Source organism: Mandrillus leucophaeus, unplaced genomic scaffold (genome assembly GCF_000951045.1).
Source record: "Mandrillus leucophaeus isolate KB7577 unplaced genomic scaffold, Mleu.le_1.0 Scaffold954, whole genome shotgun sequence".
Taxonomy (NCBI): Eukaryota; Metazoa; Chordata; class Mammalia; order Primates; family Cercopithecidae; genus Mandrillus; species Mandrillus leucophaeus.
In genome coordinates, this window is record NW_012110408.1 from 226,865 (window position 1) to 249,835 (window position 22,971).

Here is a 22,971-nt window from a genome sequence, read left to right on the forward strand (position 1 = left end):
GTGGCCCCACGGCAGGGCCAGTCAGGCGCGCTCCCAAGCTTTTTAATATATTTCACATTAAGATTTTAGTAGATGACCGTAATAAAATTATGTTTAATCCTATTATACTCATTGCTAATACGGAGATTTTTTTTACTACCACAAACTATCTGAAAAGAACACCTTCTGCCATGTATCTGCTATAAAATTTTTATAGGATACATGAAACGTTGCATGCATGAATGTGATGTTCAGCATGGTGTCAGGCTGATGTGATATCACAGCCACTCAATGCATTATTACTTTTTTCCAGATACATCAGGTGATTGCTTTTTCCATTAGCACAAAATCTACTTCAGTTCAGTTCTACAAACACCTATGATTCATTTTTATATACATGTCACAGTTCTGGGTGGTGAAAACTAAATGAAGGAATGCAAAAACAAAAACAAAAACAAACAAAAACAAAAACAAAAACTAAATGCTTACTTAAAAAGCGTGGCCTTGGTATTACAGGAGCACAGATAATGTGCGCCCTCTACAGGTGCGACTGTGCATGTGTGGGTGTTCGATCAACTATATTAATAATTTGGTTTAGCATATAATGATCAGGCTGTAGGTTTAAAAATTTATATGTGATAACCAACATTAATCAAAATAAATAGATGGATTTAAAATGATAATGATGGTGATAATTTTGAATCTGAAGTGACATTGATGATGGAAGTTTTATTGATTTTTTCAGGTACATAAAATATTTCCTCTTTGCCATTAAAATGTACACAGTTTTCACTTATGTTATCATTCAAAAGTGACTTCTTTGCCCAAGCTGTTACTGGAGTCTCGGCCAACATCCTCCTTTTCTCTGGTATCATGACCCTCCTTCTGGATCCTAAGCCCACTGACCTCACCACCAGTCACTTGGCCTCGTCCACATCATGATGCTGCTCACTATTGTGTTCTTGGTGTCTCCAGACCTTTCTGAGTCCCTTCATTTTCAAAATGACTTCAAGTGTAAGATGCTTTCCTATCTGAGCAGGGTGATGCGGGGCGTCTCCGTCTGCACCACCTGCCTCCTGAGCGTGCTCCAGGCCATCGCCATCAGCCCTGGCACCTCCTGGTTGGTGAGGTTTAAACATAAACTCACAAATCACATGTCACATGTTCTTTCTTCTTATGGTCCCTCAGTTGTCCTGCAGTAGTTACATAATCTTCGACACTGTGGTTTCTTTCCATATGACTCAGACCAGTTTTCTGACGCTCAGTAAAACTGCCTCATTTCCCCAAGGAAATCCATCATCAGGAGCCTTATTTTTCTTACTCTGTCATTATCCAGAGATGTCTTCTTTGTGGGAATTATGCTGCTCTCAAGTGTATACATGGAGACTCTCTTGTGCAGGCATCAGAGGCGATCCCAGCACCTTCACAGCACCAGACTCTCCCCAAGAGTCTCTCCAGAAAAAAGGATGAGTTTCTTTGCGGTCATGTACTGAATGGATTTGCACCTCTCATCCTGCTCAATCCTGATCAACATATGATCCAGTTGTCCTGGGTGTCCAGAGGCTTGTGACCAGGGCCTATGCCACTGTGAGCCCTTTGGTGCTAAAAAAAGGATAACTGATATACTGCAAGTCATGAGACAGAAGTATTGTATATTTTTCTATGAAAATAATTATCCGAAAAGGAGATTCTAACATCAATTAAATTATTCAAGTATCAGAGGATTTGATAATTTATTTCATTACATTGTATAGAGTTCATTTAACACTGTTATTTTATGTAAATCATTTGGAAACTGATGCTGCCAAAGACTTGATGGATCCTTTAGTTCATTGTCCACCATGATTTCATAGCCTAATATGTTTGCAGTTTCTTGCATTTCATTTTGATTCATTGAACTTCATTTTAAAACATTTTTCTTTTTGAAGTGTATTCTTAATAAGCTCATATTGGTAATAAGATTTCTCATTTTTTTTTTTTTACTTTTGGAAATCATTTAGTGCATCCTTACTTATTCAAAATATGTTAGTGAAGTATCTAATTATTGGTTGAACAGTAACTTCTCCCAGCACTCTTACTTATTTCTGTGTTTTCTGACTGAACACAGGTTGTGAAGGCTTTGCTCTCACCTTCATTGTTTCTCTCTTCTTTTCTCTCTCATGCCTTTAAATTTTTTTCTTTTCTTTGGTGTTATGCAGTTTGACTTTTATTTCTGTTGAGTATTTTTTATTGGTGGTCACTATTAATCACAATACACTTCTGCATTCAAGGGTTCCCATCTGATATTCTGTTTCAGAAATTTATAAATATTTGTTATTAGTGTGATTTGTTATTTGTATGTAAGCTAGTGAAACCAATGTATTTGATTTCATTTCATTTTATTCTTTGTACATGTAAAATCATGTTTGTATTGTGATCATTTTGTTTTTCTGTAGTTCTCTTATTTATTCATCTCAGTATTCTAGTTCACTAATCCTGTTGTTATTAACTTGGTCTAATAATTAAACCATACATTGTATATTAAATTTACTTAAGTTTCAGTTGTTCAATTTGAGTCTTTGCAAAATATGCCTGTTTAGTGTGTGTGTGTGTGTGTGTGTGTGTGTGTGTGTATGTGTGAGAAAGAATCTCTCTGTCATCCAGGCTTGAGTTCGGTGGTGGTCATAGCTCACTGCAACCTCAAATTCCCGGTCTCAAGAGACCTTCTCACATCCACCTCCCCAGTAGCTGACACTACAAGCACACACCACTGTGCCTGGCTTATTTTTTTATGTCTATTTGTTGTAGAGACAGCTTTTGCTTTGTTGCCCAGGCTGATCTCAAACTCCTGGCCTCAAGTGATCTTCCTGCCTTGGCCCCCACAAGGTGCTGGGAATACAGGCATGAGCCACTGCCCCCAGTGCCTGCTTTAGAACTTCATGTGTTTTCAAAATTATTTTGATATTCTCCTTCCCCATTTGTTACTTAATTATTTTAAATACATTTCCAACCTGTGAAGTTTATGTGATGTATAATTTCTTCTTTCCCTTTTTTTGGGTAGCTTATTTTGTGTGCTTCATAATTTATAATTTGGTTCTTACATTATAGAGATCTCACATTTGGGATGGCCCCGGTTAGAAATTTTCTCTGTATATTCCAAGGGGCAGAGTGGATGATTTTCACAGGCTTGAGGTCTGTGTAATCAGCCCTGCAATCAGAACTGTACCTGAAGGCAGCTCTAACTTCTCGCTTTCATGACTCCTGTGAATTTGCCTCTTGATTCACTTCTGTTCCTGGGAAGTTCCCATATTTTTCTATCAGTTCTGCTGAGCAGTTTTAAAATTCTTGTAAACTTTAAAGATTTTTAATTTACTACATTAAATGACCTTTGAGAATATGTTATTCTGTGCTAAAACATCAAATGTCCACATGCATATATGAGTAAAAAATTTTACATAAATATTTTGTGTAAAACAGTGCCCCATGAGAAATTTCAATTTTTCTCATTTGAAACATCTCAATGCCCACGTATTATACACTAACATTACTGTGAAGTATAAATATTTTCTTTTTTTTTCAATTTTAATAATGTATTTTATTTAATCCAGTATAGCCAAAAATATCATTTCAACATGTGATCAATATTAAAAATTATTAATAAAATATTTCACTGTTTTTTTTCTGTATTGTCTTTGACATCCAGTGAATATTTTACACTTATAGCATGTCTCATTTCAGACTAGCCACATTTCAGGTGCCCAATAGTCACATGTGGCTGGTGGCTACTGTATCAGACAGCAAGTATGCTGACAAGGTCCACATTTACTTTTCCAACCTAGATCTCTCCCCTGAACTGCAGACTCATTCATCCAACTGTCTGCTCAACATCCCCACCTGCATTTATTATAGGCATCTAAAATTTAGTATGTCCAGGGCCAGGCGTGGTGGCTCACGCCTGTTATCCCAGCACTTTGGGAGGCTGAGGCGGCCAGATCACTTGAGGGCAGGAGTTTGAGATCAGCCTGGGCAACATGGCAAAACCCTATCTCTACTAAAAATACAAAAACAATTAGCCGAGCATGGTGGCCCGTGCCTGTAATCCCAGCTACTCCAGAGGCCGAGGCACGAGAATAGCTTGAACCAGGGAGGCAGAGGTTGCAGTGAGCTGAGATCGCTCCACTGCACTCCAGCCTGGGTGACGAAGTGAGACTCTGTCTCAAATATATACATATATATGTGATATTTATAATATATGTATTTTTTTTTTTTTGTGTGTGTGTGTATAGTATGTCCAAAATGAAGCTACCCATCTTCCCCCAAGAAACCTTTCAGAGGCTTACACATCTCAATTAATGACAACTCCATTTTTCAGGTTGCTCAGGCCCAAATATTTTCTTAATACTTGGAAGAATTTTTATGTTTCGGACAAATATCCAAAGTGATCATGCTCCATTTTAATGCATAACTCCTGCATGTGAGGAGAATTGCTGTTTTTCTATAAAGTTAAGAATGTTAATTAGTGGAATTAAATATATAAATTCACGTCTTTTGGTTTCAGTCACAAAGCTTCCTCCTTAGCATTTCTCTGGTGCTGTAAAAGTAATCTCAGTTTGAATGTTCTATTTAATCTAGATGTCATTTAAAACAATCTCAGGGATAAAAGACTACCCACTGGGGACAGTGTACACTGCTCGGGTGATGGCTGCACCAGTATCTCAGAAATCCCCACTAAAAAACTTATCCCTGTAACCAAACACCACCTGTTCCCCAAAAACCTATTAAAATAAAAATTCACATAAAATTAGAAAATAATAAAGCAATCTAAAAGGAAATTTGCATGTGGCTACACGTTACTTGTTGGTTACACTTTAAAATTGTCATTTTAAAGTGTTCAGGAAACATTACTTAGAGGATTTCTGCCTTTGTGAAGTTAAAGACACTAATTTAGGTTTGAAACCTTGTAATATCAAATGATTTTCTTGGTATTGGAAAATTATGGGCAGGGTGTGGTGGCTCACGCCTATAATCCCAGCACTTTAAGAGGCTGAGGCGGAGATCTTGGTCAGGAGATCTTGACCATGCTGGCTAACACGGTGAAATCCGTCTCTACTAAAAATACAAAAAATCAACCAGGGGTGGCGGTGGGTGCCTGCAGTCCCAGCTACTCGGGAGGCTGAGGCAGGAGAATGGCGTGAACCCGGGAGGCGGAGCTTGCAGGGAGCGGAGATCGAGATCGCGCCACTGCACTCCAGCCTGGGCGACAGAGAGAGACTTGATCTCAAAAAAAAAAACAAAAAGAGAGAGAGAGAGAGAGAGGCAGAAGGAAAGAAAGAAGGAAAGAAAGAAAGAAAGGAAGGAAGGAGAGAGAAAGAAAGGAAGAAAAATTATGTCCATCCTCTGTTTAGTGCTCAAAAATGCTGATCACTTTTTCACTTGATTAACTTGCTAATAAAGTTTCAAACTTTCTACTAGTTACTTAACACTCTATTTTTTCTATACCAGACAGTTGATTTCCATGATCATTTTAATATCAATTAATATCATTGTAAATGTATCTTTTTTTACTTTATTAATCTCTGTGTACACATAAACTCTTTGGCATTAAATCTATGTGTAAGTGGCTTGAAATTGCTCCTAACACATCATTAATTATATCTAGGCATTAACCACTCTGATTCATCATATTTTCATCTCTTTCTACTGTTTTGCATTTACTGTGTCATTCTGTGTTTATTAAAATTTATAATTTCTTTTCTGTAAACATATTTCCAATATATGAAGTTTATGCGATGTACAAATATTAATATTTAGGAGGCAGTTTCAGTTTGTCATTTAGGCAAAATCAAGTCTAATGATGCAAGTTTTCCAATTAACTTTATTCTTTGTTACCTATTTATAGCATTTAAATTTAATGAGTCCATAATTACACGTATACATATACATATCAGTGATGACTACGGTCAAACAATGTAACATATGCATGAACTCATGTAGTTTCCTTTTGGTGTCAAAGCACCTAAAGTTTACCCTGTTCAGAAATTACTAGTGTATAATATAAAAATAGTAACTATAACCTTTAAATTGTACTTTAGTCCTCCAGATTTATTTATTTTATATAACTGAAACGTTGACTTGTGTCTCTTCTCCCCCAAGTCATCATTCTATCAAGTGTCTATGTATTTAATCTTTTTAAAGATTTCATATATAACAGAAATTATGCAGTATTTTTCTCTCTCCCTAAGCTATTTCACTAGCTTATTATCCTCCAGGTTCATTTATGTTATCACAAATGGCAGTATCTTCAACTTTTTAAAAGCTGAAAAATATTTTATTATTATATATTACACACACACACACACATACACACAAACACCTCCCCCACAATTTTTTTCTTCACTCGTACATCAATGCACAGTAACTTCATCCTATGGCTTGGCTGTTGGGAACGATGCTGCGGTGGGTCATGGGGAAGAAGGGAGTGCAGATGTCTCTATAAGATGCTGATTTAATTTCCTGTTGATATATAATTTATAAGAGGGATTGCTGAGTCATATGTAGTTCTATTTTTAGATTTTCAAGAACCTTCATACTGTTTCCCATAATGGCTGTACTAACTTACATTCTAACCAGCAGTGAACAAGGGTTCCCTTCTCTCAACACCATCACCAACACTTGTTATCTCTTGTCCTTTTTATAACAGCCATCCTAACAGATGGGAGCTGATAGCCCATTGTTATTTAATCAGAAACTGTAAAACTCCTAGAATAAAACACAGGGCAAAAGCTCCTTGACATTGGTTCAGATAATAATTTGTTAAATACGACATTAAAAGCACAAGCAACAATAATACAAGTAGGAGTATATCTAACCCTAAAGCTTCTGCACAGGAGAAATCAATCAATGAAATTAAAAAGCTGCTTATGACCTCAGAGAAAACATTTGCTAGCAATATACATCATAAGGGGTTAAAATCAGAATACATAAGAAGCCCACACAACTGAATGGAAAAAAAAGAGAGAAAACTCACCAAAATCTAATAACCTGATTTAAATACAAGCAAAGAACCTGAATAGACATTTATCTTTTAAAAAAGATATAAAAATGGCTAACAAGTGCTCAACATCAGTAATCACCAGGAAAATGCAAACCAAAGTCCTCATTTACTTAGCTTCCATATTTTATTTCACACAATAAATATGAATGTGTACAGCAGGTACAGCAATCTCCATCCTACAACAGAGGACCCTGAGCCTGGTGACTCGGGGATGCATCTGCATGGAGCCGGCCTGGGGTGGGGTGGATGGTGCTGAAGAGGACAGCAGATGACGTAGAACCAGGGGCAGTGACTCACCTGGGACCCCTCAGCAGGGGAGCCTCGGTCAGTCCCCAAAGCTCAGCAGCACCCTCTGGGGACCTGCTACCTGCTGGCTTGGTCAGCACCACGGACAGAGGACAGGTGGGCGAGGCTCAGTCAGAACTCCTGGGAGGAGGACAGCCAGGTGCCCCAAACCAGGGCTGCTGGCTGACAGCCCTGAGAACCCCCTGAGGCTAGGGATGGGGTAAAGGGCCAAGCTGGTCACCTGTGGGGCCCTCAGTTACCCTCATTGCCGCTGGTGCCACCCCGGCAGTGCACAGCAGCACAATTAGTAGGTGGACAAGCCAGGCATGTGGATGGGTCTGGGGATTCGTGCTCAGGGGCTCTGACAGGACAAAAGAAGGGCCACTGGGGCTGGAGAGAGGGTCACAGCCTCTGGGTCAGTCACGATGGAGAAATGAGGAAAAGGGAACGGGTGGTGGCCGATATGCAGGAGAGGCAAGTGGACGCGGGATGGTCAGAGTCCATTAGATAGGATGGGCTCCAGGTGCATCCTTGCTGTACTGGGCACTTCTCAGCATTCCTGGAACTCAGCTTGGTGATATAGTCACATTTTGGGAGACTGCTGTCAGGGCCCAGCCACACACCCCTGAGCAGCCCTGTGCCATCTCAGGACTGGACTTTCTCAGCTCCCATAGGGGATGCTGCCTGCAGCCCAGGAGGGGCAGCCCCATTGTGCAGCCTGATCCCCCATGGAACCTAAGCAGCCTCTGCCTGGCCCTGTGCTCCCTCTGCTCCATCGCTCCAGCCCCTCCTGAGTGTCAGCCAGCATGGAGGCCCTGTCTGTTCTTTCTTCCCTATGCAGTCTCCTGGGCTGAGACCTGGGTCAAATGGGGATGGGGTTGGTTCTTCCCTGGGACCTGCTCAGGAAAGGGGATGGCCCCCAACCTGGTCCAGGTCCTCAGCTCTCCTCACGGCCTTACAGTGAGACAGACCTGCCCCTGTCTGTGCTTTGGAGGTGGAGGTAAGAGCCTGATCCTGCTGCATGGAAGCTGCTCCATAGATGGGTGACTTGGTGGGGGTTTGATGAGGCAGAGGCCGTGGCCTGTGGGCATGGTTGCTGGTGAGGGGGAGTGACACATTGTCACTGGGAGGGGCCACAGCTCCTGCTGAATCTCACACTAAACTCCAGCCCTGCAGGTGTTTTACCACAGCCACCACCGAGAATCACAGTAGTGTCTCTGGAGTCACTGCCCGCTGCCCACCAGGGCCCTACCTGGAGGCCAAGACCCAATCAAAGCCCAGGTTGTCTGTGCCCTGGAAACAGTGTGTCTTGTGGTCATGAGGCCAGACCACCAGTGCCCACTCCTCAGGGGCTGGGTTCTGTCCTATTCTGGCTCCTTCCAGTTCAGTCACATTGGGTCCCCTAAGCACATGACCCAGCATCCAAGAATCAGAACAGGAAGCCTGGCAGTTCAGCTCACTCCATCACTTCTTATCTACAGCAAACATATCAGGGCATCAGATGCACAGATAAAAGGCTATGAATGTTTAACAACTGGAATAAATCTAGGAAGAGCAAGAAGGCACAGCGGTGAGTGAGTGTCCCCCGTGACCGCTCTTCAGTGTTTAGGACAGGTGCCCATTGTTGCTGCCTGGTGCTGCCTGCCTTTCAGACAGAGAAGGGTACACTTTCCTCACCAAAAGGACAACAGGCCTGGTCCCCAGCCCTCCTGCCCATCCCTGCAAGGATCACGTTGCTGGGAGGAATCTGATACTGGAGCCTGGGCCACTTCTAAGCCAGGAACAGGAACACCTTCTGGTCACCCCAAAGGAAGGAATAAATCCCGATCAGAGTTCACAACCTGAGCTCTTGCTCACTCTTTATTCATGGGAAGGGAGGCCCAGGCCTAGGTAGACAAACCTCCCCTGAGGAACCGTGGAGCCAAAGGCTGGAAACTTCCAGAATCCTTAGGTTTGGATCCCCCTTGGGGTCACCCTGAGGCCTGTCTCACCAGAGCATTCGTCTGTCCACAGATGTCTTATTGGGTCTACAAAGGAATCCTCACAGAGGTCTGGGGCCCAGCATGGTCACCCCTACTGAATGTCAAGAAGGAGAAGGACAAGAACCCAGGGAAACACCAGGTCTGGTCCTTCCAGTCCCAGCCAGAGCAGGATGCATAGGTCAGAATGTGTCAGAAGCCCAGTTACCCAGATGGAGGGAAAGTCAACCCCAAGGGGGCAGAAGGGGTCAGTCACAAATCCTGGGCAGACAGTGGCGTGGGCAACACAGGTGAGCTGCACACTGCTGATTTTCCCTGGCTTTGGAAATGAAGTTTCTGCAGAAAAAGCCTCTTTTCCTTCCAGAACCACTGTTTCATGACAGCAGTTTTGACAGTGAGTCTTGTGTCTGTTCTGAGGCTTGGCCGTACTCTACAGAAAATGAAGCAGGCCCAGATGTCCTCAGTGAATGTGCACCAGAATGACCTAGATGTGAGCCACACCTTCATAAGCCACACCCTGTTCAGAGAGCGCTGCAGCATCAAGTAAGGCGTGTGGGGCATGGAGGGTCCCCGGGGAGGTGGGCATTCTGGAGGGATGGGGCATCTGAGGGGCAATAGGGAGGTCTCAGGACAAGGGTAGTGTCTCAGAGAAGAGGGTGACAGCCCAGCCAACTGCTTGGAATTCTGGCCTTGGGAAGGGTCTGCAGAGGGGCCTGGAATATTGAGGTTTTCAGAGCAGCCCAGGGGGCTCTGAACACCTCTGCTCATTCCATGAAGACAAGCAAATGTTGTGTACCCAGATTATCACCTTAAAATGACTCCTACAGTGCTTGATGGGACAAGTGTGCACAGGAGACCCCAGGCCAGAGACCCTGCTGCCCTACAGGGCCTGGCTTCCCCAGCTGAGGGTGTCTGGCTCCTCCAGAAGGACCCAGCTCCCTTTCTCTGCACAGGAGGCAGAAGCAGGTCCCTGCAGGGCACACAAACCATGCCCTGTCTGAGAGGGGGCATCACACGACTGGGGCTGGGACTCAGGGCCAGCATCCTGGGCAGACTGGGCCAAGACTCATCTTGGGAGAGTACTTGGGGAGCCCCTTCTTTCAGGGCCCACATTTGATGGAGATGAGACCACCCCTATAAGAAGCTGCAAGACCTTATCTGATCCAGCCTAATGTGGGAGGTCTCATCCCATGCGGAGGGGGGCCCCAGCACCACAGACTGAGGTTCTAGTATTCCCTGCTCAGGCCACCAGCCCTCCACCTTGAAGGACCAGGTTCTCCCATGCCTGCTGTCCCCATAAATTCCTACTTCAAGCTAATCACAAGCTCATCCTGAGGCTCTGGTACATCTGCTTTCTGCAGGGCAAGCACATGCTCACAGCCAGGGCACATATGGCATTGAAAGTGCACAGAACCCGGTCCTCACGTGCCCGAGGGTGCTGGGGGAGCACACAAGCACATCAAACCTGGCTCAAGGGCAGTACCCACACTGCCCACAGGACCCTCCGCTTTAGCCCTGAGGGAGGGCCAAACCAATCCAACTCTGGTGGGCTGGAGAGGGCACCATGAGTCCTCCTGGAAACTGAACCCACCCCTGACACAACTCAGATGAAAGGCAGGAGTGTGGCGAGCACTTCCCTGCCTAGACCTTCCTGTATCCGTTGCCTCCTGTGCAGAGCTGGTCCCCAGGGGTGTCCAGAAAGGACCCAGCACTGCCCAGTGCAATGTGCCCAAGGCAGAAACAGGGTGAAGGCACAGACCCCTCCCAGGAGACCCCCCCCCCCGGCCTGATGCCCAGCCCCAAACCTAGACCCTCTCCTGAAGCTCTCCTGTTTGTCCTGTGGGAGCTCTCCCAAGACGCACTGTCCCAGACCTGGGATCTGGATGATGATGTGGTTCTCAGGCACTTTTAGGCCTCCATGGCTGAGCTCAGAAGGATGCACTGTGACATGCCCCCCAGGTGGTCTCGAGCACCAGGTCTCCTCTGAGTCACCATCTAAGACAGTAAACAGTGGGGAGTGCCCAGGACCCTCCATCCCTGCTCCCCAGGCCTTCCTTCTCCTCCTCCTCTTCCTTCTCTAAGAAGCTTCTAAAAACAGGCCAGCTGGGCCCCAGGGCAGGTGTTGGACTCACCTCAGTAACAGGGCAGGGGATGAGGGCAAGACCCCTCCAAACCCCCCACCACACCCTTCCCCCTCCTGCCCTAGAAGAATCCTGGAGGGCCCTAGAGGGTTCAGTCCCATCTGTGCCAGCCCACACCCACAGCTGCAAGCACCAACAGGGCCAGAGAGAAACAGGGGTCCCCACTCATGAGTTCCCATACCCCAGGCAGCACACACTCCTCACTGTGAAATCACTAGGGACCCTCACTCACAAGTGCCCATACCCCAGGTGGCATACACCCCTCACTGTGGGATCAGCAGGGACCCTCACTCATGAGAGCCAGCAGGTACCCTCACTCACAAGCACCCATATCCCAGGTGGTACACATCCGTCACTGTGAAATCAGTAAGGACCCTCACAAGCGCCCATACCCCAGGCAGCACACACCCCTCACTGTGGGATCAGCAGCCTGTAGTGTTTCTTCAGTGTCAGACCAGGTGGGTTCCTAGAGACCCCAAGACTCCAAAAACCCAAACCGTACAAGGGTCAGATGGGTTTGGGGGAGAAGTGGACCAAGTTTGCTTTCCATTCAGCTAAACATACAAAGATCCCTAGGAAGGCCCTGGTTCTGGAGCAAGTGTCTGTGGCACCCAGGCCTCTGCGGGTGTCCCTCAGCATGGAGACCCTTCCCAAGGGGGACAGGCTGGCCCACCAGCCCAGCTCCAGAAGCCCAGAAGCTGACCTGAGGCCAAGGCCCAGCAGCATGAGAATTCTGTAGAGCCCAGGACAGCAGGTCACTCTCTGGGGGCCCAGTGGCTCAAGATGTGGCAAGTCTGTTCCCATCTCAGGATAGACCATGGGATTTTTGGTGAGTTCTGTGTTGAAATTCTCTCCCAGACTCCCCATGGATCTCGACATCTGGGGCTCATGGTGTCCACAGTGCAGCTTTGAGCAGGGATGCTGAACCCTTGTTCTTTCATCTTCCCTGGACACCCCCAGGACCATAGGACAGGCCCTGGCCCTGAACCCCATCAGGGCCCCCACAACCCGGCCTTGCCCAGCCCACCGAAACCCCAGCGGCAGGGCCATAGATACTCCCCTTGCATGGTGGCACCTGGACCTGACCTTTCTCAGGGGCCACCGAGCTGCACAGCCTTAAAGGAGCCAAGACAGCACCCAGACAACCCCAGACAGCTCCTCAGCTGGGTGAAATCAGTGTCAATGGGGAAGCTGAACTCAGAGGCTGCTGGAGGGCAGAAGGACTGTGGCATCTGCAGAGCCCCAGCCAGCCAGTGCCTATCACATGTCCCCATGCCTGCCCACTTGTGTGACAGAGCCTCACTCACAGGGCAAACATCCCAGACCTACAGATGCCCAGCCCAGCCCAAGCCCTGGGAGAAAAGGGACCCAGGAGAACCATGGGAGCCCCAGAAATAGCCAAGATAACGGGGGACTGAGCTTCCCGGGGCACTGGCCAAAATTAGAATTTGGCCCAAGGAAGGGCAAGCCCCTTAAAGTAGTGTGTGGGTACGCAGGGCCCTCCAAGTCAGGGCATGCCTGGCAAGGCCAAGGCAGAGACTTTACCAGGCTCAAGGAGCAACCATCCACATCGCTGAGGGTGGGATAGGAGCAGGTGGACCAGCCTCCAACCTCTTCAACTCAAGGAAGCAGCGATGGCTGGACTCCTGCACCCTGAGTGGCCACCATCTGACCATCAGTGGGGCAGAAGCCAGAGACCTTCGATCTATCACATGGTCCTGGGGCCCTGCTTCCACTGCACAGGAATGCCTTCAAGTCACACGATCAAGAAGAAGCTGGGCAAGAATGGGCCCAGGAGACTGGGTCCCTGGGTCTGCTGTCCTCAGCAGGTGCCAAGGACAGAAAAAGTCAGAAAAGTTTTCTATGGTCAGAAAAAGTCAGAAAGGTAGTCTCACTCCTTGGAAGGAGGCTCCAAGGTGGAGACCAGAGCTGCAGGGGGAGAAGGAGCTCCTGGCAGCACTGAAATAGGCTCTGGCAGGATCCCAGAGTCTGCAGTTCCATCCTTCTCTTTTTCCTTTTCTTTGAGAGCTTGGAATCTTCTTCCATTTGATGGTGAGTCTGCAGTCATGGACAATGAATTTACAAAAGGACTTCTCAGTGGCCATTTCTGCAGCCTGCCCTGTGGAAAGCTGATGAGAGCACACTGCTGTCTCTGCACAACAGTGACCATCCAGATCTCACCAACAGGTAGATTATTTCTTAAATCTGTCTCAGTAATGGTATCCCCCAGACCATCAACATAGAGTGGGGGCAGACTTCTCCGCCAGTGGGTCTGGATGACGCATAGTTGAAGCCTGCTCTAGAAGCTTATCTGTCTGCTATGGGGTCATTGTTTTCACAAGTCGATCTTTCATATTCTGATCAGCAAGGGGTCATCTGGATCTGCAGGCTTCTCATGTCTGTGCGGACACTCCTCTCCTCTCTCACCCTCTCCTTTCACCCACAAAGAGCAAATGTGGGGCTTATTCCTTAGGTAGTAGAGTGTGTCCTGGGCCAGTTTGAGCAGCATGTCACTGGTGGATGTGGCTTTCCCCAGCGGGAGAGCTGGTCATGTTCTATCAGGGTTAGAAATCCCTCTCTCCATATCCGCAGTCACCTTTTAAAGACAGTTCTGCATCATGAACCTGGACCGGCAGTCATACTCCGGGTGTGAGAGGCAGGTCTGAGGGACATTTCCCACAGGCTTGGCACTCTCCAATCTTCTTGGAATGCATGTGTACCACAGAGCCCCATCCAGACACTGAATGGCCTGGCACAGATTTTGCACTTTTTCTCACACTTTTCTTTGGTCATTCAGATACACTGGTTTTCTCCAGGACACGTGTGACACAGAAGAGAGAAGCATCCTCCCAGGTTTGTCTGTTTTAGGTGCTGGAGCCCAGAGAGGTCTCCTCTTGAGAGGATTGGCAGGCAGCAGTAGCTTTTCAGGTGGGAGAGAGGGAGAGAGGACCCCCACAATCCCGTCGGCCCCAGCTCTTCTTTCTGGCTGTTCTTGAGACCCTGAATGACCTTTGACCACATGTGATTCATCTTTCTTGACTCAAGGTGAACCTCACTTCCAAGGAATCTCCATTCTTGGAGGGAACTCTTGGCTTCCTAGTATCTCCAAGAACTGGCCTGGAAGAGACAGAGAAATGTGGATGCATCTTGAGACACTCACAGTGTAAACCTGGTGCTTTTCAAAGACCCTCCCTCTACACCAACAGGGCTTAAGGAGACCTTGTGTCTGCTGCCAGGAGATGACAAAACCTTAAATGAGAAGGTCAAGAACCAGGATCACTGGAAAAAGAAATGTCCGGTCTCTAAACTCATAGACATGTTGGGGAACATCTGTGTGTCTGGATGTTTATTGTGTCCAGTGACGGATAAAGACTCAAAAACTCACCAGCTGTGGTGGCTCACACTCTTAATCCCAGCAATTTGGGAGGCCAAGGCAGGTGGATCACCTGAGGTTAGGAGTTCGAGACCAGCCTGTCCAACGTGGTGAAACCCCGTCTCTACTAAAAATACAAAACTTAGCAGGAAACCATGGTGTGAACCTGTGAACCCAGCCACTTGAGAGGCTAAGGCAAGAGAGTCATTTGAATCTGGGAGGCAGAGGTTGCAGTGAGCTGGGATTGCGCCACTGCACTCTGGCCTGGGCAACAGAGACACAGTCTCAAAACAAAAACAAAAACAAAAAAAACCTAACAAACAAAAATAAAATGTGAAAGCAAAAAGATTTTGGCTAAGTACTCCTGGCCTGGAAGGGCTCTTTGTTTTACATGCAGGTGATCTGTCCTGAAAAGAGGCCTCCTGGTCACAAAGTCTTACTTGGAAAGAGCTCCAAGTACACAGAGCCACAAGCCCATCAGCCATGGAGCTGCCTCTGCTGCCCAGGATGGAAACATGGAAACTCAGGGTCAAGGTGACTGAGGCTAGAACAAAAATATTAGGGGAAAAAAAAAGAAAACAGATTTAAAAAATTAAACAAAAATATTCTAACATGAAGAAATTTTTTATTAAAGCCTTGTCTCTGAATAAGTTAAATATGGCATATCACAGTATTGTACATAATAATCTAAAATTTTAACTATTGGCCAAGTACAGTGGCTCATGCCTATAATCGCAGCTCTTTGGGAAGCCAAGGTGGGAGAATTTTGCGAACCTAGGAATTGGAACTAGCCTGGGCCACAGAGTGAGACCATGTCTCTGCCAAACAATAAAACATTAGCTGGGCATGGTGGCATGGCCTGTAAAACAATAAATAAAAATGAAATTCTAACTGCCACAAACTAAGCTACAATATTTATGTCATCATAAAGTAATAGACAATGTATTTCAGTCCAAAAGAAGTAACCAAGAATTGAGTTCAAAATCAATTCAGAGCTTTGCCTTCTCTATATGGTGGAAGAGCAAGAAACAGACTCCCTCTGGCACCAGATACATAGGAAACCAGACCAACTACATTAACCAGATGTTTCCAGACACTAGAAGCAACTGCAAGGAGCACAGGACAGTGGTCTGGAGGCTGAAACTGAGGGGACCACATTGCTGCCCCAGCTTAGAGCCTGCAGAGCCTCCTGGCAGTGCAGGGTGGGAGGATATAGGCAGCGCATGGAAGTCCCCACATTAAAGAGACAGAGTTGAGAATGTGAGGAGAGAAAAACATGGGGCTGAGTACCAAAAAGCAGGGAGGAGTGGCTGAAGTAGGGGTAAGATTGGTGAGTAGAAGATGGGGGCTCATTAAACCATTGGCAGGTATATGGGTAAATACCAATCAAGATAAATAATATTACCCAGTACAAAAGAGAAAAGGCACCTAACACTTTTTTTTTTTGTGAGACAGAGTCTTGCTTTGTTGCCTAGGCTATAGTGCAGTGGTGCGATCTTGGCTCACTGCAACCTCTGCCGCCTGGGTTCAAATGATTCTCCTGTCTCAGCCTCCTGAGTAGCTGGGATTACAGGCACATGCCACCATGCCTGGCTAATTTTTGTATTTTCAGTAGAGATGGGGTTTCACCATGTCAGTCAGGCTGGTCTCAAACTCCTGACCTCGTGATCCGCCTGCCTTGGCCTCCCAAAGTGCTGGTGTGAGCCACCATGCCCGGCCCACCCTACATTTTTTTTCCAGAGCATTTTCACAAGAAAACTTGTCATTATGAGTATAATATTATCCAAAAGTAGCAGAGGAGGGAACATTTCCCTGTATATTTTAGGAAGCTAGTATTACTCTCCAATAGAATCGGAGAAAGGCAGTACAAAAAAAAAAAAACCCCACAAAAAACACCCTGTAAAACAGTATGCCTCATGAAACTCGATGTGGAACTCCCCAACAAAACATTATTCAAGAGAACCACATGCTTCACCCTGTGTGAATTTCTTCTAGGAATCATAAAGATTGGGGGAAACCAAAGGAAATCTTTTGTTAAGAATCAAAATTGTAGACTCCTGTCTTGAGTTGATTACTCTGAATTTTTCATCCCAAAATATATACAGGACCTAGTCTAATTCTATGATCTTTGCCACATGCAGCCAGATGCTGAAGAGAAATAGATACAACAGCAATATGGGAGTTATCCTCTCTAAAGCCCAGCTGAAATATCCCAGACCAGAAGTTTCACAAACAGAAAAACAACATACTTATCCTGAACAAGGGAAGGAGAAACAATTCAAACATTTAAATTAAAATTGCTGTGAGAATACTGACTTGTTAGAAACTGAAGGAGTGAGCAATGCTTCTAAATTCCGTGCTTTTCCATCAGAATATGGAGATAGACAACCTCGAAGTGCAGTTTCTTCATAATTGACTTTATCCAGTCATAACATTAATTTCCCTATGAATCAAATCATAAAATAAACTCATGACATATTCTCTGACTAAAAGAAGGCCAGATAAACTGAAAGCTTAGTTGTCAGTGTAGTAAATTACGTACGAGTATCTTATTGCTGCATTTTTAAATAATGATGGAATTAGAAATAATCTAAGTTTCTATCAAAGAATAAACAGTGAAACAAGTCTTGTATACCCATTCTTTGGAATAAATTTAAGACATTAAAAATAGAATCTCGTGCATTGATATGGAATAATGTAAATGATATATTGCTTGTGAAATAGCAAAATAAAAAAATAGTATGATACAATTTGTGTTCAAAAACTGTACATGTATTTTTCTTTTCTTTTTTTTTTTTTTGGAGGCAGGGTCTCATTCTGTTGCCCAGACAGGAGTGCAATGGCATGATCACAGCTCACTGCAGCTTCAACCTCCTGAGCTCAAGGGATCCTCCCCACTCAGCCTACCAAAGTGTTGGGATTACAGACACGAGCCACCACACTTGGCCAAATTTATGTGTATTTATAAATTTATAGAAAACATCCAAAAAAATAAACACCAAGCTATAATAATTCCTTCTAACAAGGGAGTGAGTTTGGAATGAAGAGGAAGACATGTGAAACTTTCGTTACATAAAGATCTCTATGATCCACCATTATTAAAACAGCATGCATTTCTTTTATAATTAGAGAAAGAAAAAAATATGCATTGTTACCACTTGGTAGGAGGGCACCAGTTTTGTTTTCATCAGTATTTGAATTACATGTTAGTGCACAGCACAAACCTGGAAGAGAAAGTCCAGAGGAATAATTAGAACAAAAAAAATCACACCTCAAAAAGTGAGTGGGTGTTATCTTTACATAACAACAAGCGTTCCAAGTGAGTTGTGGTCAGGATCTACCGCTGCTCCAGCTCCCTCAAATCACCTACACCCTGCCAAGGGAAAGACGAAGGACAGGGAAAGCCAAGTGCCAGCAAGTACTCTCCCCAACCAAAGGCCTGTTTCTGCAAGTTTTCTGTCATTAGGAAGAAAACAGAGTCCAAATGGGATGTGGACCCCTTCAGGACGCTGGCAGAGAAACACAAAGAATATGCCACAGTCATACCTTAGAGGAAGACTTCTAGGTTTAGACTTGAAATTCATCAAAAGCTTGTATGAAGTAAATAAAGCTACTCTACCTCTCCAAGTGTCAGTTTCTTCACCTATAAAATGGGAACTGCATGTCAACTTCATCAAATTGTTGCCAGAGTTAAATTCACAAAGATATTTAAAAGTGACTGTTACTGTTACTGCAAGGGTTCACATTATTTATAAAAAAAAAAAAAGAAAAAAAAGCATCAGACTTCAAAATACACAAAAGGAATAATGTCCATGTGTCCAAAGACAAGATGATCAGCTTTCGAAGCAGCCTGAGGTGCATGAGAATGAGGTCCATCCCTAACTAGAACTCTTCACAGCTCCACTGAAGAGGACACACACAGGGCCACAAGAAGGTGAGTGCATGGCCAGTGTAAAGTGACTGGTGAAGTGAGGGTGGAATCCCTAAAGACCCTCTGAAATGCAGTTACACAACAGGCTCCCAGGAAACACTGGAACAAACCAGGCAGCTGAATAGACACTACCAGGAATGAGGTGAGCAGAGAAGGGCCGGAGCCACAAATCTCAGCAGAATACACCAAACTGCAAGGAGCTCCTGGCTCTGTGAACAGCAGCTGTGGCTGCATCAGGACCAATCTTGTGAGGCAGCTGCTGGGGACAGCTGAGATCACCTGTTTTTGCAGTTACACACCCCACAGCAGTGCCTCTGGAACACAAATCACAAAACCCTCTCCATTCATCTTTAAGGTGACGGATGATGGATGCCCTCACATTACAACAGCCTGACCATACTTGCGGACAAATGTATTTAGAAACTCCCACCTAAAGGGGGAATAGTCAGGAGTAAAATGAGAATATTGAGGGATGGGGGAGGAACGCAGGTACTTGACCCCACAAACTCTACTGAAAACAAGGGAAGAGAATGTTGTGCTGTGGTCTCCCCATACTTCATCTCATCACGTCCATAGATGCTGCATGGTTCTTGTTCCCTTATTTACAAAGGTGTTGATTGAGCCCAAGTGTAATTGATCCTGAAGGAGAAAATTCTTTACAAAGTACAATTACAGTGTCTAATATCCATGACCAGGGTTTTAAGGGTTTTTAAAAATAGTAACCCACATTCAGGAATCACAAATGAAGCCTGTTGTAATGTGTGATATGAACAAGGTCTTATTTTCATGTAGATTAACACCTTGGTTTTTACAGATTAAACGTAAAAGCATAAAAGCTGGCGTCATTCCAGAATCAAAGGAACTGTCCCTGAGGACATATGGAATTAAGGGACATCAATGATTAGCAAGCTACACGAAACTAGAAGTGCTCCCAGAAGTTTCCATTGTCTAGACAGAAAAATTAAACAGATCAGCCCGAGAGAGTAAAGGTACCTCCGTGAATGCCCGGGGTGATGAACACTCCACTCAAAGCAAAATTGTGAAGCCTGAGGAGTTTCAAAGACGCCCCAAGCGCTCCACACCTTGAAAGTCACTCCCACAAAGCTGGAGCACCACCTGTTCCTGAGGATCAGGTTGCCATCTGTGTCTTTGAGACACTGCCCAGTCAGGCCTCAGTTGAGAAGAGGCCATTGATGTCACATGTAAAATGCCTAAACCATCTTCATCTTTAGGTAGCTATTTGGGGAACTTTCCACCAAATGGGTTGGTGGAAAATGGCGCACCAAAGACACACGCCTGGGAAGTGAGATTTTCTCCTCTGCTCTTAACATCTCCTGGGTAAACCAATAATGACACTCCCTGCCGCCTCAACATCCACATCCGCGAGAAAGGCGCTGGTGAGGGTGACATTTTCACGAAGCCACAGTCCATGTCACCCCCTGCAAAGCCCCGAACTTGTGCACTGGTGGGCCAGGCAGCAGATTTCTCCCCATAGCGGCTGCATTGCGCTCTGCCTGGAGAGAAAAGAGGGTAGCGGCACAATGGACAGCGCCCAGACCTCAGGCCGGTTCCCACAGCAGCTTAGGAAAGCAGGCGGCTCCCTGGGCTGGAGGAGGCGCAACGCCCAGGAAAGACCCCAGGTGCAGGTGGGAGAGGGAACCCAGCAGAGCAGCGGGAAGTGGGGTGAGGACCACACCCGTCCGAGTTGGACAAGGGCAGATGCACTTCGCGGCGTCACGCCCTCCTCACCGCCCAGCCTGGACCTCCGGCTCCTGTCCCTCTCCGGACTCACTTCCCATGGCAAGGAGGTGCCCGCGATCAGTAGCCAGCATCGCTGTGGAAGCGGCGAGGTCCACACTGCTCTGCCCAACACTCCTGGTTGCCCGCCTCCTCGCATGTCGTCTGCTGGGATTCTAGTCCAGCCGCCTTGCCACCGACGGGCGGGGAACCGTTAAGAGCTACCGTTTCCAGTCAGCCTGGTCAGGCGCGCGCTGCTCCGCTCTCCCGAAGAGAACTGCGCCCCGCCCCCGAGCCCGGGGCATGCTGGGATTGTAGTCCCGAAGCGCTTGAAACAACGGGCGGGAGCAGTAAGAAGACTACAGCTCCCAGAATGCACAGCGAGGCCGGCACAGCCCGGCTTCCCCCTTCAGGACTGCGCACCACCCCCTGTTCATGCTGGCTGGGATTGTAATCCGATCGCCCTGCAATTAAAAAACTGGAAGCTAATCAAAGATGACAACTCCCAGTATGCCAGGCGTAGCTCCCGCCCTCGAATCCACACCTCCCCGAGTCCAGAGCAGTTCTGCCATGCTAACGGGAGCCTGACTATTCTCAAACCTTTCCTGCCTGCCGGGCGACAGCGGGACCAGGGCGGCTGGTCTTACCGTTTAATTATGTCACTACCTCTCCCTAAGATGCTGTCTTCATGCTTTGTCATTGCCAGAAGTTTGATTTCTCACGGAGCAGCAGGGGACCAGGAGCTGCTCACAAACCTGTCAGGGTTGCCATAGTAACGCTCCTCTTCCTGGAGCGGTACTCGCCCCACCCCTTCCCTCGCCCCCGCCCCTTCTCCTCGCCCCTGGCCCTTCTCCTTGCCCTGCTCTTTCCCCCGGGGCTGCCTCTCCCCTCGGCACCGCCCCTCCTCCTCGCCCCGCCCCTGACACGCCCCTTCGGACATGCGCAGTGTAGTCCCTGCATAGGACTGGGGCTAATGGACAGATGTCTGATAGTTCTCCGACTTCTTGGCATCCCACGCGGGAAGCTCCCTCCTAAGTGTCTGAAACTGTCAGTTGACTGCCAGAAATGGATATACGCCGTCGCTGATAACCTGGCACTTGCCTTTTCAAAGCCACCATTTCCTCCATCCTCTAGGCTGTCACAAATCCTCCTCTGCACCCCAGGAGTGCCCCTTGGACCCGGGGCTGGATGCATGGCCCACATCTGGGTCAGGCCTTTCACAGGGACGCTCCTGCCACTCTAATAAAGAGTAGAAAACGTCACAGTGAAAGGTCTGACCCTGCTACATCCAGTCAGGAAACAGCCACAGGGAAGGGAGCCCCTAAGACACTTTGAGAGCCACATCCACCACTTCTCTGCCCCCGACCCAGGCTGGTCCCAGACCTTGGGGTCCTAGTGTGGACCTCCCGGTGGTAATTAACGCAGGTGCAGAACCAGAGAGCCCCTTAGTCCCTCCCAACACATGAGGGAAGTTTGTGTGGTGAAGTCATGAACAGTGTCTGCGTTGCTGCTGTGAATAGGGCTTTCTTGGAAACACTTAATTTCCCTTTTTAAATATCCCTTTGGAACCACGTTTAACAAGTTGCTGGTGGAACTTAACAGTAATAATTCTTTGAATCCATTTTTCTTTTTTCTTTTTTTGAGACGGAGTCTCACTCTGTAGCCCAGGTTGGAGTGCAGTGACCCGATCTGGGCTCACAGCAACCTCTGCCTCCCGGGGTTCAAGCAATTGTTCTGCCTCAGCCTTCCCAGTAGCTGAAATTACAGGCACCCGCCGCCACGCGTGGCTAAGTTTCATATTTTTAGTACAAGTGGGGTTTAACCATGTTGACCAGTCTGGTTTCGAACTCCTGACCTCAAGTAATCCGCCCTTCTCGGCCTCTCAAAGTGCTGGGATTACAGGCGTGAGCCACCGGGCCCTGCCTGAATCCATTTTAACATTTAATTTTCCAGATTAACGCGAAGTACCCCACGACTACACGCTTTTACATCTACCTTTATGAAACTGGAGGAGGCACAGCCTCAGCTCTGTGCAGGACGGATGCACAAGGGCAGAATCTCCGTGGGACGTCTTTCTGGAGTATCAGTATTACTGCAGGATTTGAGAAAGAAACAAATTTAAATAATTTACAACGTAGGACCCTGGAAATTTAAGAGAAGGCTGGAAAGTCATTGGCCTTTAATAACTGTCAGTCATCTGTGTCTAACTCGGACTTTCTCCAAGAAAAAAAAAAAAAATAAGGAGAATCTATTTTTCGTTCTTCTAAGTAGTTAAAATTAGAAATCACAACAAATCAATAGAAAGCTCTGCCCTGCCAGTCTCCTAAATCACAATATGGCCTTGGTATGGATTTTGCTTTTTTTTTTTTTTGGAGGGGCGTGTTGACATGTTGGGTATAAAAATTGGGGGGGAGGGTTTGACCAATTTTTGGAAGTTTTCAGCTATTAGTTGGTGATTTACTTTGCACCTCATTTAATTTTTCTGTCCCCTCTCCAACTTGGACTCAATCACT

General features: G+C 46.3%; 1 long non-coding RNA gene across 2 annotated transcripts; it reads right to left on the bottom strand.

Moving 5' to 3' along the window:
* Window positions 1–9,130: 9,130 nt before the first annotated feature.
* LOC105532377 lies at window positions 9,131–20,741 on the bottom strand. 2 transcript variants are annotated; one of them, XR_001004963.1, is made up of 5 exons: window positions 20,514–20,741; window positions 17,107–17,233; window positions 13,313–14,534; window positions 12,504–12,624; window positions 9,131–9,324 (listed from the first exon to the last, which is right to left on the bottom strand). It is a non-coding gene; the product is annotated as an uncharacterized LOC105532377 (long non-coding RNA). The 2 variants fall into 2 exon arrangements; XR_001004962.1 differs by lacking the exon at window positions 9,131–9,324 and having other exon boundaries at window positions 11,934–14,534.
* Window positions 20,742–22,971: the final 2,230 nt, after the last annotated feature.